General features: G+C 42.2%; 1 pseudogene; it reads right to left on the minus strand.

Annotated features, from left to right (window-relative positions):
* Positions 1–239: 239 nt before the first annotated feature.
* On the minus strand, positions 240–1,016 carry LOC136140859 (zinc finger protein 154-like; annotated as a pseudogene).
* Positions 1,017–14,181: the final 13,165 nt, after the last annotated feature.

Consider the following 14,181-nt stretch of genomic DNA (forward strand, 5'->3'; position numbering starts at 1 on the left):
AAGTCCTTTCTCAAGTGCAAATTCTACCATGTATAATAAGTTGAATTATTTAGGAAAGTTTCTCAAATTCTCTGCACGAATAAGGCTTTGCTGGTGAAATCTCTGATTATAACAAAGGGGGGAACTAGTGGTAAAGGATTTCCAACATTCACCACACATTTAAGGCCTTTCAGCTCTGTGAACACGGATGTTGAAGAAGTGCAGAGCTCTGGGGAAAAGATTTCCCACATTCACTAGCCTCATATGGCCCTGATCCTGTGTGAACTGTGATGATAACGGAAACCAGACCTAGATGAAAAAGATTTCCCACATTCACTGCATATATAAGGCTTCTCTGCAGTGTGACCTCTACAGTGTTCAAGGAGAGAAGAATTTGCTCTAAAGGACTGCCTACATTCCGTGTGCTCATAAGGCCTTTTGCTTGTGTGAATTCTCTGATGTTCATGAAGGATGGAATTACAGGGAAAACATTTCCCACATTCACTGCACCCATAAGGCCTTTCTGCTGTGTGAACTCTCTGATTATTGATGTTGAAACCAGAGAAAAAAGACTTCCCACATTCACGGCGCTGATAAGGCCTATGTCCAGTGTGAACTCTCTGATGTTCAGTAATCACAGAGCTCTTGGAAAAAGACTTCTCATACACACTACACTCATATGGCCTCAATCCTGTGTGAACTCTCTGATGATAACAGAGGCCGGACCTAGATGGAAAAGATTTCCCACATTCACTGCACTCAGTATGAACTCCCTGATGATAACGAAGGTTCCTCCTACTGGTAAAAGATTTCCCACACTCTCTACACTTATAAGGCCTTTCTCCTGTGTGATCTCTCTAAAGATAATAGAGGCCAGGGTGAGAAGTATAAGATTTCCCACATTCACTGCATTCATAAGGCCTTTTTCCACTATGAACATTTCAGTGTTGAGTGAGGTAAGATTGATGACTAAAGGATTTCCAATGCTCACTGCACTCAAAAGGCCTTTCTCCTGTGTGAACTCTCCAGTGTACAATTAGGTAAAATTTTCATCTAAAAGATATCCCACATTGAGTACACTCATAACGCCTTTCTCCAGTGTGAAGTGTCCGTTCTTGAACTATGATGGATCTACAGCTAGGAAACTGTGCACATTCACTGCACAGGTAATAATTTTCTCCAGTGTGTCTTCTCCAGGGATAAATAAGCACAAAGTTTTGGTTAAAGGATTTCCGACATTTGCTGCACTTGTACTGCATTGTTTCAGTGTGAATTCTTCGGTGCAGATTGAGGGTTGAGGTTCGCCTGAAAGATTTGCCAGACTCACCACACACGTGAAGCCTTTCTCCAGTATGCACTCTCTGGTGCACAACAAATGAGGATTTGTACCTGAATGTCTTCCCACATTCACTGCACACAGAACAGTGTCTTCCAGGGTGGACACCCTAGTCCTGAACAATTGCATGTTTCAGGCTGAAGGCTTTCTTGCATTCTCCCCAGCTGTAATGACTTCTCTGCTTTGTAAAGTTGCCTCACGCTGGGCAATCTTTTTTGGCTTCTCCCTGGTGTGAGTGGTCTGTTGCTGGAGATGTCCCAAGGTGGCCAGAAAGTCTTTCCCAACTTCCTCACAGGTAAAGGTCTTCCTTCACACATGGCATTTGCAGCTCTTCACAAACAAGGCCCTGACTGCAGCATTACTGAAGGATTTCTCTTCCATGTGCTGCTTCTGGTGTTTTTGGAGGTTTGCACTAAAATGAAATCGCTTCAAACATATTCTACACGGGAACACTTTCTGACTGTGTTGTGTTTCTTCATGCTCAGCCAAGTGAAAAATACTTCTCAAGACCAGACTACACGTCTCACTGGAGTGATTCTTCTGGGAAAACGAAGGTGCCTTAGGAGTCCTGGCCAGTGACATGCTTATAGAAATGCTTCGTTGAAAGAGTGCCTCTGCTCCACAGCAGCAACCTAAATGCAAATAAATGGTGGTAAAATACATGCAAATAAACTTTATGTTGACTCTATAGGGAGGGAACAACATCATCATAAATGTAATGTGTCATATCTAGGAATGACTCTACAGAATGCTTTTCCAGAAAGGAGATTTGTAATTCCACTGGGGAAGTAGCTACTGGGCATGACTGTGCCTCTAAGGCAAAAGAATGGTACACTTCAACAGGGGAAGGACATTAGGATAGGGTACAGCACCAAGTAGAGAGGCATATTCTAGAACTTGTTCATATGCCAGAGGATTCCTGCAGGACCTGTTCTGCTCATGATGTGACGCTGTGTAGAAAGCATATGTCCAAACCCAGAAGAAACCAACTGCAGTAGAATAGCTGCTGTTCAAGGCCAATTTAAGGATGTGTGGACACCTCATAGCACATGCAGACCAAAGTTGCAGAGCAAGAGAGGAGGAGGTATGAGAGAAATGGCTGAGATTTGAAGTCCAGAGACATGGGGCTTATTCCTGGGCTGGAAGTCAGAGTAGATATCACAGTGGAGTAAAACTGACTAGTCAGCACAGGATTAACAGTTGAGAAGGGAAAGTAGACATGGGCTGTGTCACGAGCTACAACCAAAAAAATACTGGGTAAATGAGAAACATTCCTGGTATGATCTGAACACAGTACTGATGTCACACCCTCCAGGTTCACCAGGGCAAGGTACCTGTGAGTTCACCTTGCAGACTTGGCTATTGAGAATCCCTACAATCTTTGGTGTCCCTAGAGCTGACAGAGCTGCAGAGCCATTACATGGCTGGTCCCTTCTGACAGCCCAAACTGCCACACCCCACCTAGCCAGTGACCTTGTAACCAACCCAAGTTAAGGTCTTTCCCTACCAAAACCAGTCTGAAAATCCGGATGATGTGACTGATCCATCAAATGCATAAACGTGAACAAAAGGCTCTAAGAAACATGGAATATCAAGGAAACAAGATATCACCAAAGGAACGTAAGTTTCCAGCAAGTGAATCCAAAGAAATGCATACCTATAAACAACTGGACGAAGATTTCAAAATAAATATTTTAAGGAAGGTCAGCCAGCTCCAGGAGAACACAAACAGTAACTCAATCAAAGTAGGAAAAAAATATACAAACAAATCAACAGGTTCCAAGAATGGGAGTTCCCTAGCAGTCCAGTGGTTAGGGCTTCACACTCCCACTGCAGGGGGCACAGGTTCCATCCCTGGTCAAGGAACTAAGATGCCACATGCCATATGGTGCGGCCAAAACAAACAAACAAACAAAAAACCACAAGAAGTTCCAAGATACAAAAAAAAAAAAGAAAAAAAAGAAAAAGGAATTAAATTTTGGAGCTGAAGAACACAATGAATGAAATGAAAAATACAACAGAGACCAGCCAACTTGATCAAGCAAGAGAAAAATCTATGACCTTGAATCAGGTGATTTCAAATCATCCAGCTAGAGGGATAAAAGACTGAAGAAAGCCTATGTAAATTATGGGATGCCATCAATGGAAATAATACTCACATTGTAGAAGTGCCAGAAGGAGAAGTAATGGAGAAAGGAGCAGAAAGCTTATTCAAATAAAAAATGGTGGAAACAATCAACCAAATCAAGACAGAGAGGTGAGGATATGCAGGTACATGATGTACATAGGTCCCCATCCAGATTCAATCCAACAAGATCTTCACTGAGACAGTAAAATGAAAGTCTGAAAAGACAAAGACCAAGAATTTTGAAAGCAGCAAAAGAAACTCATCACATACAAGAGAACCCCTGTAAGGCTATAAGCACATTTCTCAGCAGAACCCATGCAGACCAGGAGAGAGTGGGACATTAAATTCAAAATGCAGAAGGAAAAAAACTGCCAACTAAGGAATACTTTATCTGGCAATGCTGTCCTTCAGAAATGAAGGAGTGATAAAAACTCTCCTACATAAACAAAAGCTGGAAGAGTTCATCACCATTCAACCTGCCTTACCAGAAATGCTAAATGGAGCTTTTCAACCTGAAAGGAAAAGACACTAATTAGCAACAGGAAAATATATGAAAATACGAAGCACAGTGGTAAAGGTTAAGTATATACTCAAATTCAGAATATGTTAACACTGTAATATGGTGGTGTGGTAATCACTTAATTCTAGTATAAGGGATAAAAGACAAAAGTATTAAAAATTACTACACCAACAATTACTTTTAATGACTACAAGTATAAAAACATATAAACTGTCACATCAAAAATATAAATGCAACAGGGGTGAGATACTAAAATGGGACTTTTTTTCCCTTTTATTTTTATCTTTATTGAAGTATAGTTGATTTACAACGTTGTGTTAATTACTGTTGTATAGAAAAGTGATTCAGTTATACATATATATACATTCTTTTTTAAAAATATTCTTTATCATTCTGGTTTATCATAGGATACTGAATATAATTCTCTGTGCTATACAATAAGACCTTGTTTATCCATCCTATATATAAAAGCTTATACCCACTAACCTCCCACTCCATCCCTTCCCCAAACCATCCCTCTTAGCAACCACTAGTCTGTTCTTTATGTCTGTAATTCTGTTGCTGTTTCATAGATAGGCTCATCTGTGTCATATTCTAGATTCCACATATAAGTGATATCATACGGTATTTATCTTTCTCTTTCTGATGTATTTCACTTAGTATGATAATTTCTAGATGCATCCATGTTGCTGCAAATGGCACTATTTCATTCTTTTTTATGGCTGAGTAGTATTCCATTCTATATATGGACCACACATCTTCTCTATCCATTCATCTGTTGATGGACATTTTGGTTGTTCCCATGTCTTGGCTATTGTGAATAGTGCTGCTATGAAGATTTGGGTGTGTGTATCTTTTTGAATTATAATTTTTTCTGGACATATGCCCAGGAGTGGGATTGCTTGATCAAATGGTAATTCTAGTTTTAGTTTTCTGAGGAACCTCCATAATATTTTCCACAGTGGCTATACCAACTTACATTCCCACCAACAGTGTAGGAGGATTCTAAAAGGAGACTTTTTGTATAGAACTGACATTAAGTTGTTATCAGCTTAAAATACTGTTATATTTTACACAAACCAGATAGTAAACACAAAGCAATAACCTACAGTAGATACACAAAGATAAAAAGAAAGGAATCAAAGCATACCACTACTGAAAACCATCAAATCACAAAGGAAGAAAGTGAGAAAGAAAAAAAGGAACAAAGGAACTACAAATCAGCTGTACAAAAATTAACAAGATGGCATTACAAAGTCCTTACAAAATTCTCTCCATTCAAAAGACACACAGTGGCTGAGGATAAAGTCTTCAAGAGACTTGCTTCAGCTTTAAAGACACAAATAGGCTGAAAGAGAAGGAACTGAAAAAAAACTCAATACAAACGGAAACGAGAAAACAGTAGCTTATACTTATAATAGCCTACATTTAGGCCAGAAAAATAAACTTTAACTCAAAACCTCTTAGCCAGAAAAATAAACTTTAACTCAAAACCTATCACAAGAGACAAAGAAAGTCATTGAATAATGATAAAGGTGTTGACTCTTCAAGAGGACAGAACATAAACAATATGAATCTAACATCAGAGCACTTAAATGTGTAAGGCAAATATTAAGAAACTGGAAGGTGGAATTCCCTGGTGGTCCACTGGGTAAGACTCTACACTCCCAATGCAGGAGGCCTTGGTTCCACCCCTGGTTGGGGACCTAGATCCTGCATGCACGCCGCAACTAAGAGCCCACATGCTGCAACTAGGAATTCCACATGCAGCAACTAAAAAGATCCCACGTGCCACAACGAAGGTCCTCTGTGCCGCAACGAAGACCCAGCACAGCAAAAAGTAAATAAATAAATATTAAGAAAAAAAGAAAAGAAACTGGAAGGTAGAAAAGACAACAATGAAATAATGTTAGCAGACTCCAATACCCATCTTTTGAGAATGGGTAGATTAACCAAACAGAAAATCAATAAGGAAATACTTAATGAAACTTTAGCTCAAACATTGACCAAATATTGAATGGAACTTTAGACCACCTCAACCTAACATACACAGAACATTCCATTCAACTACAGTACAATACATTCTTCTCAAGTGGACACAGAACACTCTCTAAAAGACATCATATGTTAGGTCACAAAACAAGTCTTCACACCTTTAGGAAGAATGAAATCATATCAAGAGTTTTTTTCAGCCATAAGAGTTGGAAACTAAAAATCAGTAACATATTTGCGAACACTGGAAAGTTCAAAAATATATGGACATTAAATAACACATTCCTGAACAACAAATGTGTTCAAGAAAAAAAATCAGAAGGAAAAATAAAATTATCTTGAGATGAAGTAAAATGGAATCAAAACATGCCATGAGTTGTAGCAAAAGAATTTCTAGGACTTCCCTGGTGGCGCAGTGGTTGGGAGTCCGCCTGCCAATGCAGGGGACATGGGTTTGAGCCCTGGTCCGGGAAGATCCCACATGCCATGGAGCAACTAAGCCCGTGCGCCACAACTGCCTAGAGCCTGTGCTCCACAGCAAGAGAGGCCACCGCAATGAGAAGCCCACGCACTGCAGCGAAGAGTAGCCCCTATTCACCACAACTAGAGAAAGCCTGTGCACAGCAACGAAGACCCAATGCAGCCATAAATAAATAAATAAATTTATAAAAAAAAAAAAAAAAAAAAGAATTTCTAAAAGTAAAGCTGATAGCAATAAATGCCTACATTAAGGAAAAAGGCTCAAATAAACAACCTAACTTTACACCACAAGGAACTAGGAAAAAAACAACTAAGCCCAATTCTAGAAGGAAGGAAATAACAAAGATCAGACCAGAAAGAAATAAAATACAGACTAAAAAGAATAGGAACATCAACAAAGCTAAGAGCTGGTTTTTGAAAAGAACCAAAATTGACAAAACTTTAGCTACACTAAATTAGAAAAGAGAAGATTCAAATAAATGAAATCAAAAATGAAGGAGCAGCTAGTACAACTGATACTACAGATACACAAATATCAGAAACAATGAACAATTAAATGCCAGCAAACTGGATAAACAAGAAGAAATGGATAAGTTATTTGAAACAAATTACCAACATTAAATCATGAAGGAAAAAATATGAGTAGGTCAGTAACAATTAAGGAAACTGAATCATTAATTAAAAATCTCCCCAAAAGCTAAGCAACAAGGATATATTTTACAGCACAGGGAAATACAGCCAATTTTTTATAATAACTTAAAATTGAGTATAATTTATAAAAAAATTTTTTTTTGGTTGTGCTGCACAGCACATGTGATCTTAGTTTGCAGACCAGGGATCAAACCCATCCCCCTGCAGTGGAAGCACAGAGTTCTAACCACTGGACCATCATAGAATTCCCCAATTTATAAAAATACTGAATCGCTATGTCTTACTCTGACACGAATACTGTAAATAAACTATACTTCAATTTTTAAAAATTAGTTAATTAATAATAACAAACTGTCCCAACAAAGAAAAGCACAGGACCAGACAGATTCACTGGTGATTTCTTCCAGTGATTTTAAGAATTAATGTCAATCCTTCCTCAACTCTTCCAAAACGCTGAAGGAACATTTCCAAACTCATTTTCTCAGGCTAAGGCTAGAAATATACCTTGATACCAAAGCATGTTATGGAAACTATAAGAAAAAAAAATTACAGGCCAACATCCTTGATGAACATAGAAGGAAAAAATTCCCAACAGAAAACTAGCAAACTAAACTCAACATCATATTCAAGAATCTTACATTATCATCAAGTGTGGCTTATCCACAGGAAACAAGGATAGTTCCTCATTTGAAAATCAATAAACATGACACACCATATTAAGAGAATGAAGGATAAAAATCATACAATCATCTCAATAAATGAAGAAAAACCACTTAACAAAATTGAGCATACTTTCCTATTAAAAATTCTAAACAAATTTAAGTGTACAAGGAATATAATTCAATATGATAAACCCATAAACAATAAGCCCATGCTAACATCATACTCAGAGTTTAAAACCTAAAAGCTTTTCCTTTAAAACCAGGAACAAGACAAAGATGCCCACTGTCCTCATTGCTATTCAATATTGCTCTGGAAGGCTTACCCAGAACACTTGGTCAAGAGAAAAAAGTAATAATAATAAAATCATAAAAAAAGTAAAACTGCTGCAGAAGGCATGATCTTATATGTAGAGGATCCTAAAGACTACCCCCGAAAACTTACAACTATTAAACAAATTCAGTAAAGTTGCAGGATACAAAATCAATACGCAAAAATCAGTTGCATTTTTGTAAACAATGAAATATCAGAATAATAAATTAGGAAATCAATCATATTTACAAAATCAAAAACAATAAAATACATATGAATAAATTTAACCAAGGAAGTAAAAGCTCTGGACTCTGAAAACTATAAGACACTGATAAAACAGACACAAATAAATGAAAAGATATCCCACATCCTTGTATTGGAAGAATTAATAATGTTACAATGTCCACATCACCAAATGCAATATACAGATTCAATGCAATTCTTATCAAAATTACAATGAGATTTTTCACAGAAATAGAGAATGAATCCTAAAGTTCATATGGAGCCACAAATGACCTCAAAGAGCCAAAGCAATCTTTTTTTTTTTAATGTATTTAGTTTTTGGGCTGTGTTGGGTCTTTGTTGCTGTGTGTGTGGGCTTTCTCTAGTTGCAGTGCATGGGGCTTCTCATTGTAATGGCTTCTCTTGTTGCAAATCACGGGCTCTAGGCGCGTGGGATTCAGTACTTGTGGCAATGTGGGCTCAGTAGTTGTGGCTTGCGGGTTCTAGAGTGCAGGCTCAGTAGTTGTGGGGCAGGGGCTTAGTTGCTTCGTGGCACGTGGGATCTTCCCGGACCAGGGATCAAACCCGTGTCTCTTGCATTGGCAGGCAGATTCTTAACCACTGTGCCACCAGGGAAGACCCCAGGGATGATATTTTAAACACACAGCATACTCATAGAAAAAGAATAATCTGATTAAAATATGGGCAGAGGATCTGATTAGACATTATTCCAAAGATGATATACAAATGGCTAACAAGTATAAGAAAAATTGTTCTTCATCACTAATCATCACAGAAATGTAAATCCAAACCACAATGAGATATTACTACATAACTGTTAGGATGGCTATCATCAAGAAGACAAATGTTGGTAAAGGTACAGAAATAAGGGAACCCTTGTACACTTGTTGGCAAGATAATCTGGTAGAGGTGTTATGAATAAACAGTATGGAAGTTCCTCAAAAATTCAAAACAGAACTATCATACAATCCAGCAATCCCACTGCTTGGAATATAGCCAAAAGAAATGAAATCCAATGGGGAAAATACAACCTGCACTCTCATGTTTGCAGCAGCATTATGAATAATACACAAGACGTGGAAACAACCTAAGTGTCCATCCACGTAGGAATGGATAAGGTGTGATATACTCACACATACACATGCACGCCTTGAATATTATTTAGCCTTAAAAACAAAGGAAGTCCTGCCATGTGGGACAACATGGATGAACCAGACGGATACTACGCCAAATAATGTATGATATCACTTATATGTAGAGTTTAAAACAAACAAAAAACATTGAACTCATAGAAACAGAGTAGAAGGCCAGGGGCTGTGGGATGGGAGACATGGAAAGTTGTTGCTTGAAAAGCACAAACCTTCAGTTACAAGATGGTACAGATCATTAAACGCACTGCAGGACTACAGACCTCAAATTCTTCCCCGTGAGGATCCGGTACAGCAAATATTGGGGTTGCAGGGGAGTGAAGAATGGAGTGCGAACAACCCAGGCATACCTACCACAGCAACTACCCAGAAAGCTGGGGAAACAAGCAGTGCCTGATGTCCATGTGTCACAAGGACAGAGCACCCCCACAGAAAAGGGGTTGAGCCAGAATACAGAGCTCACTCCAGGTCACTGGGAAGGCTGTGAGAGTCTTACCCAGTGAGGATATGAGTGCAAAGTTTTCCAGCATCACATCGTGGTACAAGTGCCCTGAACCTCAACAAGGAGCCTCCATTCCTCCCACGAGGTACAGGGCAATGGCCTCAAAGGTCATACTGTCCTGTCAACATGGGGACAGATGAAAGAATGAACACTCTGAGAACCCACAGTCCATCACCAGACACATCTACCCTACTACCATCCTCTTCCCAAGCTCCCCACCACAGAGGAGATACCAGGACCCGGTGCCACTCCGCTCACTCTCTCCTCAGGTCCCATTAATCACTGTTCAGCCCTCAGCATTAACAGACAGGGGGACATATAGTTGCCACATAAGCTCTGGGCCTGGCGAGCAGAGCCCCATCCCTCCTGCCAATCAATACCCCTGAGGTCTCCCAGACTGTACGTACAAGACACGGTCAAACCTGGGCTCATGCTTCACCATTAAGTCCCCAATACCAGGGCTGTAGGGCCATAAGCTCACATTACCTATGTATGTGCATATCATTCTGCAGACTCTCACTCTCTAACATCATCATTCTCCAGGTTTACACTCCCACAGTTCTGCCTACCTTCCTGCTCTACAATACAGGTATCTCCCTGGACTTAACCATATACCTGGCCCATAGTTTCCTTCCAGAGACTGCTTGACACTCAAAAACTATTCAGCACAATCCCAGACCTCTGATGAATCCCAATACCAGGGAAAGCCCCTCATGGTGCTTTGAAGGGCTCTCCACCTGCTTCTGATCCTTGCTTCAATATTAGCCACTCAGAACCACATGTGAATTACAGACACCCATGACATTCTTCTACTTCTGTGATGCACTGTCTGATTGCCTGTCCCCTCAACAAGTCACAACCCTCCTCTCTCTACTCAAACTTCCTCACAAGCCAGCCCATACAATCTCCCTGCCAGGCATAACGACTTTCACAAATGACTCCGTTTACCCTGGATCTTATCCACCAGCAAGACTAAAACACTCTAGACCCCAACAAGGCTCACTACACGATTCTGGAGAATCTGGACAGTAGTGAACTAGCAGGAGCCCTGGCCTCAGTGTCAAATTGTCTCAATTATTTCTCTGCCTCCCAAACCACGTATTTTGTACCCATTCATCCCATGGAAGCCTTGGCCACCTGCCAGATCATCTTCTCTCCCAGACCATCCAGAGCCATTCTCTCTCTCACCTGTGTTTGTTATACTCAGGAACCTCAACCAGGTGCTAATCAAGAGAACCACTCCTGGGCATGCACCCTAGTCCTTCTGACCCACTGATAGCATTACCACTCTAACCTGCATTCCACTTTCGAAATGTCATCCACAGCTTCACTCTGGTCCTTACAATAGTTACCACTTTTGGAAATCTCCATCCTGATCCCCTCCCCAAATTTCAGAAATGTGCGTCCAGCTGCCCATTTGATGCCTCCACTCACTGTTCTCTGAAACATCTCAGACCCTTATCAGGACCAAAACAAAACTTCTGATTTTCCCAAGAAAAATAAACCTACTGACAACTGCCACATCCGATTTGATGAAGGATCCATCCCTTCAGCTGCTAGGACTAAAAATCTTGGAGTAATTTCTAACCTCTACCTTACCTAACAACATCTAAAAATCTTCTTGGCTCTTCTTTAAAAATGTACCTAGAGGGACTTCCCTGGTGGCACAGTGGTTAAGAATCCGCCTGCCAATGCAGGGAACATGGATTTGAACCCAGGTCCGGGAAAACAACTAAGCCCATATGCCACAAATACTGAATCTGCACTCTAAAGCCCGCAAGCCACGTAAATTGAGCCCGTGCACCACAACTACTGAGCTCGCACTCTGCAACTACCGAAGCCCAAGCGCCTAGAGCCCGTTCTCCGCAACAAGAGAAGCCACCGCAATGAGAAGCCCATGCTCCTCAAAGAAGAGTAGCCCCCGCTTGCCACAACCCGCGTGCAACAATGAAGACCCAACACAGCCAAAAATAAATGAATGAATGAATGAATGTATCTAGAATCCAAACTTGTCTCCCACCTTCATGGCCAAAACTCTGGGGCTTCACCACTGGTCTGGATTACAGACCTGGGCTCTTCCTGGGCTCCCTGATGCCCTCCTTAACTCCACAGTCTTTTCTCTCCAGCCAGATGCAGCCTATTAAAACCTGGCTAATACCACTTACTTCCCCTTATCCAAACCTCTCATCACCTTCATAAATGATGTTGAAGTTCTTAGCCAGATCACAGGCCTGATTATTGATCCCCTGCTCTTTGTTCTTTTTTTAAAAAATAAATTTATTTTTGGCTGCGTTGGGTCTTTGTTGCTGGGCTTGGGCTTTCTCTTGTTGCAGCGAGTGGGGGCTACTCTCCGTTGTGGTGCCTGGACTTCTCATTGCAGTGGCTTCCCTTGTTGCAGAGAACGGGCTCTAGGCGCGCAGGCTTCAGTAGTTGTGGCACGCAGGCTGTAGAGTGCAGGCTCAGTAGTTTTGTCACATGGGCTTAGTTGGGCATGTGGGATCTTCCCGGACCAGGGCTCGAACCCAAGTCCCCTGCACTGGCAGGAGGATCCTTAACCACTGAACCACCAGGGAAGCCCTTGCTCTTTGTTCTTAACTAAAAGAATGAAGACCTGCTGTACCCTGTTTCCAGCTCAGTCACACCTCCAAGTACTTGCACATGCTGGTATCCATTCCTGAGAAAACCTTCCATACCACTTTATACTGGTTGTCAGGAATGGGAACTCCTGTATGTTATCCTTGTCCTGCACTCAGGACCCAGGGCTTGGGGATATCCTCAGGGCCCCCCTATCCAAGAGCTGAGACTGTATCTAGGGAAGAGCCTCAAGACAAAATACCCAGATAACCTACAGATGGTGTCAATACCAGTGAGGGACTGGGACACCCTCTCCTGCCTTGTGTAGGATCCCTAAGTGCTTTTTTTAAAAAAATATCTTTATTGGAGTACAATTGCCTTACAATGGTGTTAGTTTCTGCTCTATAACAAAGTCAATCACCTATACATATACATATATCCCCGTATCTCCTCCCTCTTGTGTCTCCCTCCCACCCTCCCCCTAAGTGCTTTTTCAACCTTCGGAAGCTGTGGGAAGAGGAAAGCAACCATGGCTGGGCTCCATGTGAGCAGGACTCCCCTGTATCCACACCTGGCCCTGGAACCTGGACCTGGGGTTAACTTACTAACGTCTGTGTTTCAATCTTAGAGCTGACTCTTACCAGATCTCTGACTTTGGACAAAGGCTCTACTTCTCTTTGCCTCAACGTCTTCATCAACCACATTCCAGTCTGTTCCTACCGTTTTTTTTTTTTTTTTGGCCTTGCCCCACAGCATGTGGGATCTTCGTGCCCCGACCAGGAATCACACCAACGCCCCTGCATTGGAAGCGCACAGTCTTAACCACTGGACCACCAGGAAAGTCCGTGATAACTTTTAAAACCCTAACACATATAATATGTCTCTTTTCTACCCACTACCCTCCGTGGCCTCCAGGTCCCTCAGAAAAAGGAACCACCTCTCTGCCGAACCAGACGTCACTCTACCACACCCTCTGTTCCCTGCAAGCGGAAGGCTCATCCTAGGTTTACCGAATCCTCCCGCCTCAGTCCGACCTCCAAGACTTTGCACCTGCCGTTCCCTCCGCCTGGCACGCTCTCCCACGCGGCATCACACTGTCGGAAACAGAGTCCCAACGACGACCGCCTTACCGTGGTAGACACAGCGGCCTGGCCTGCAGGCACGTGAGCAAGGCGCCCCGCACTCGGGGCTTTAGTGTCTGATGGGGTGAGGGCGGTGAGGGCCCGGAGGACGAGCGTTTACCTGAGGCGGGTCCCTCAACGCCGGCGCCGCCATCGGACTCTGTGGAGGCAGCGGGGCGGGGACAGGCGGGACGCGGGCACTTCGGACCCTCTCCTGGGCCTGCGCGGGGCACCCCGGGCGGCGTCCCCGAACTTCAGACCCGCCTCTGTGCCACGGGGACAGCGCCTCCTGTCACGTTTTGTCACCTCGTTATCCTGGTCCCGACCCAGCGGCCCAGAGCCAAAACAGACCCGGACAATTAAAATGGCCGTCGCTAGGAAGAGGCCGGAAGTCCCGCCCAGAGCCAAGGAATTTTCCCGGAAATGCCATTATCCTGAACTATCAGTGGCTCAACCTGCTGCAATTTCTTCTGGATAATATAGTTCCTAGAGCCCTAGAGGCCGCAGCGAAGGATACTCTCATTCCTGACCAACT

Source organism: Phocoena phocoena, chromosome 20 (assembly GCF_963924675.1).
Source record: "Phocoena phocoena chromosome 20, mPhoPho1.1, whole genome shotgun sequence".
Taxonomy (NCBI): Eukaryota; Metazoa; Chordata; class Mammalia; order Artiodactyla; family Phocoenidae; genus Phocoena; species Phocoena phocoena.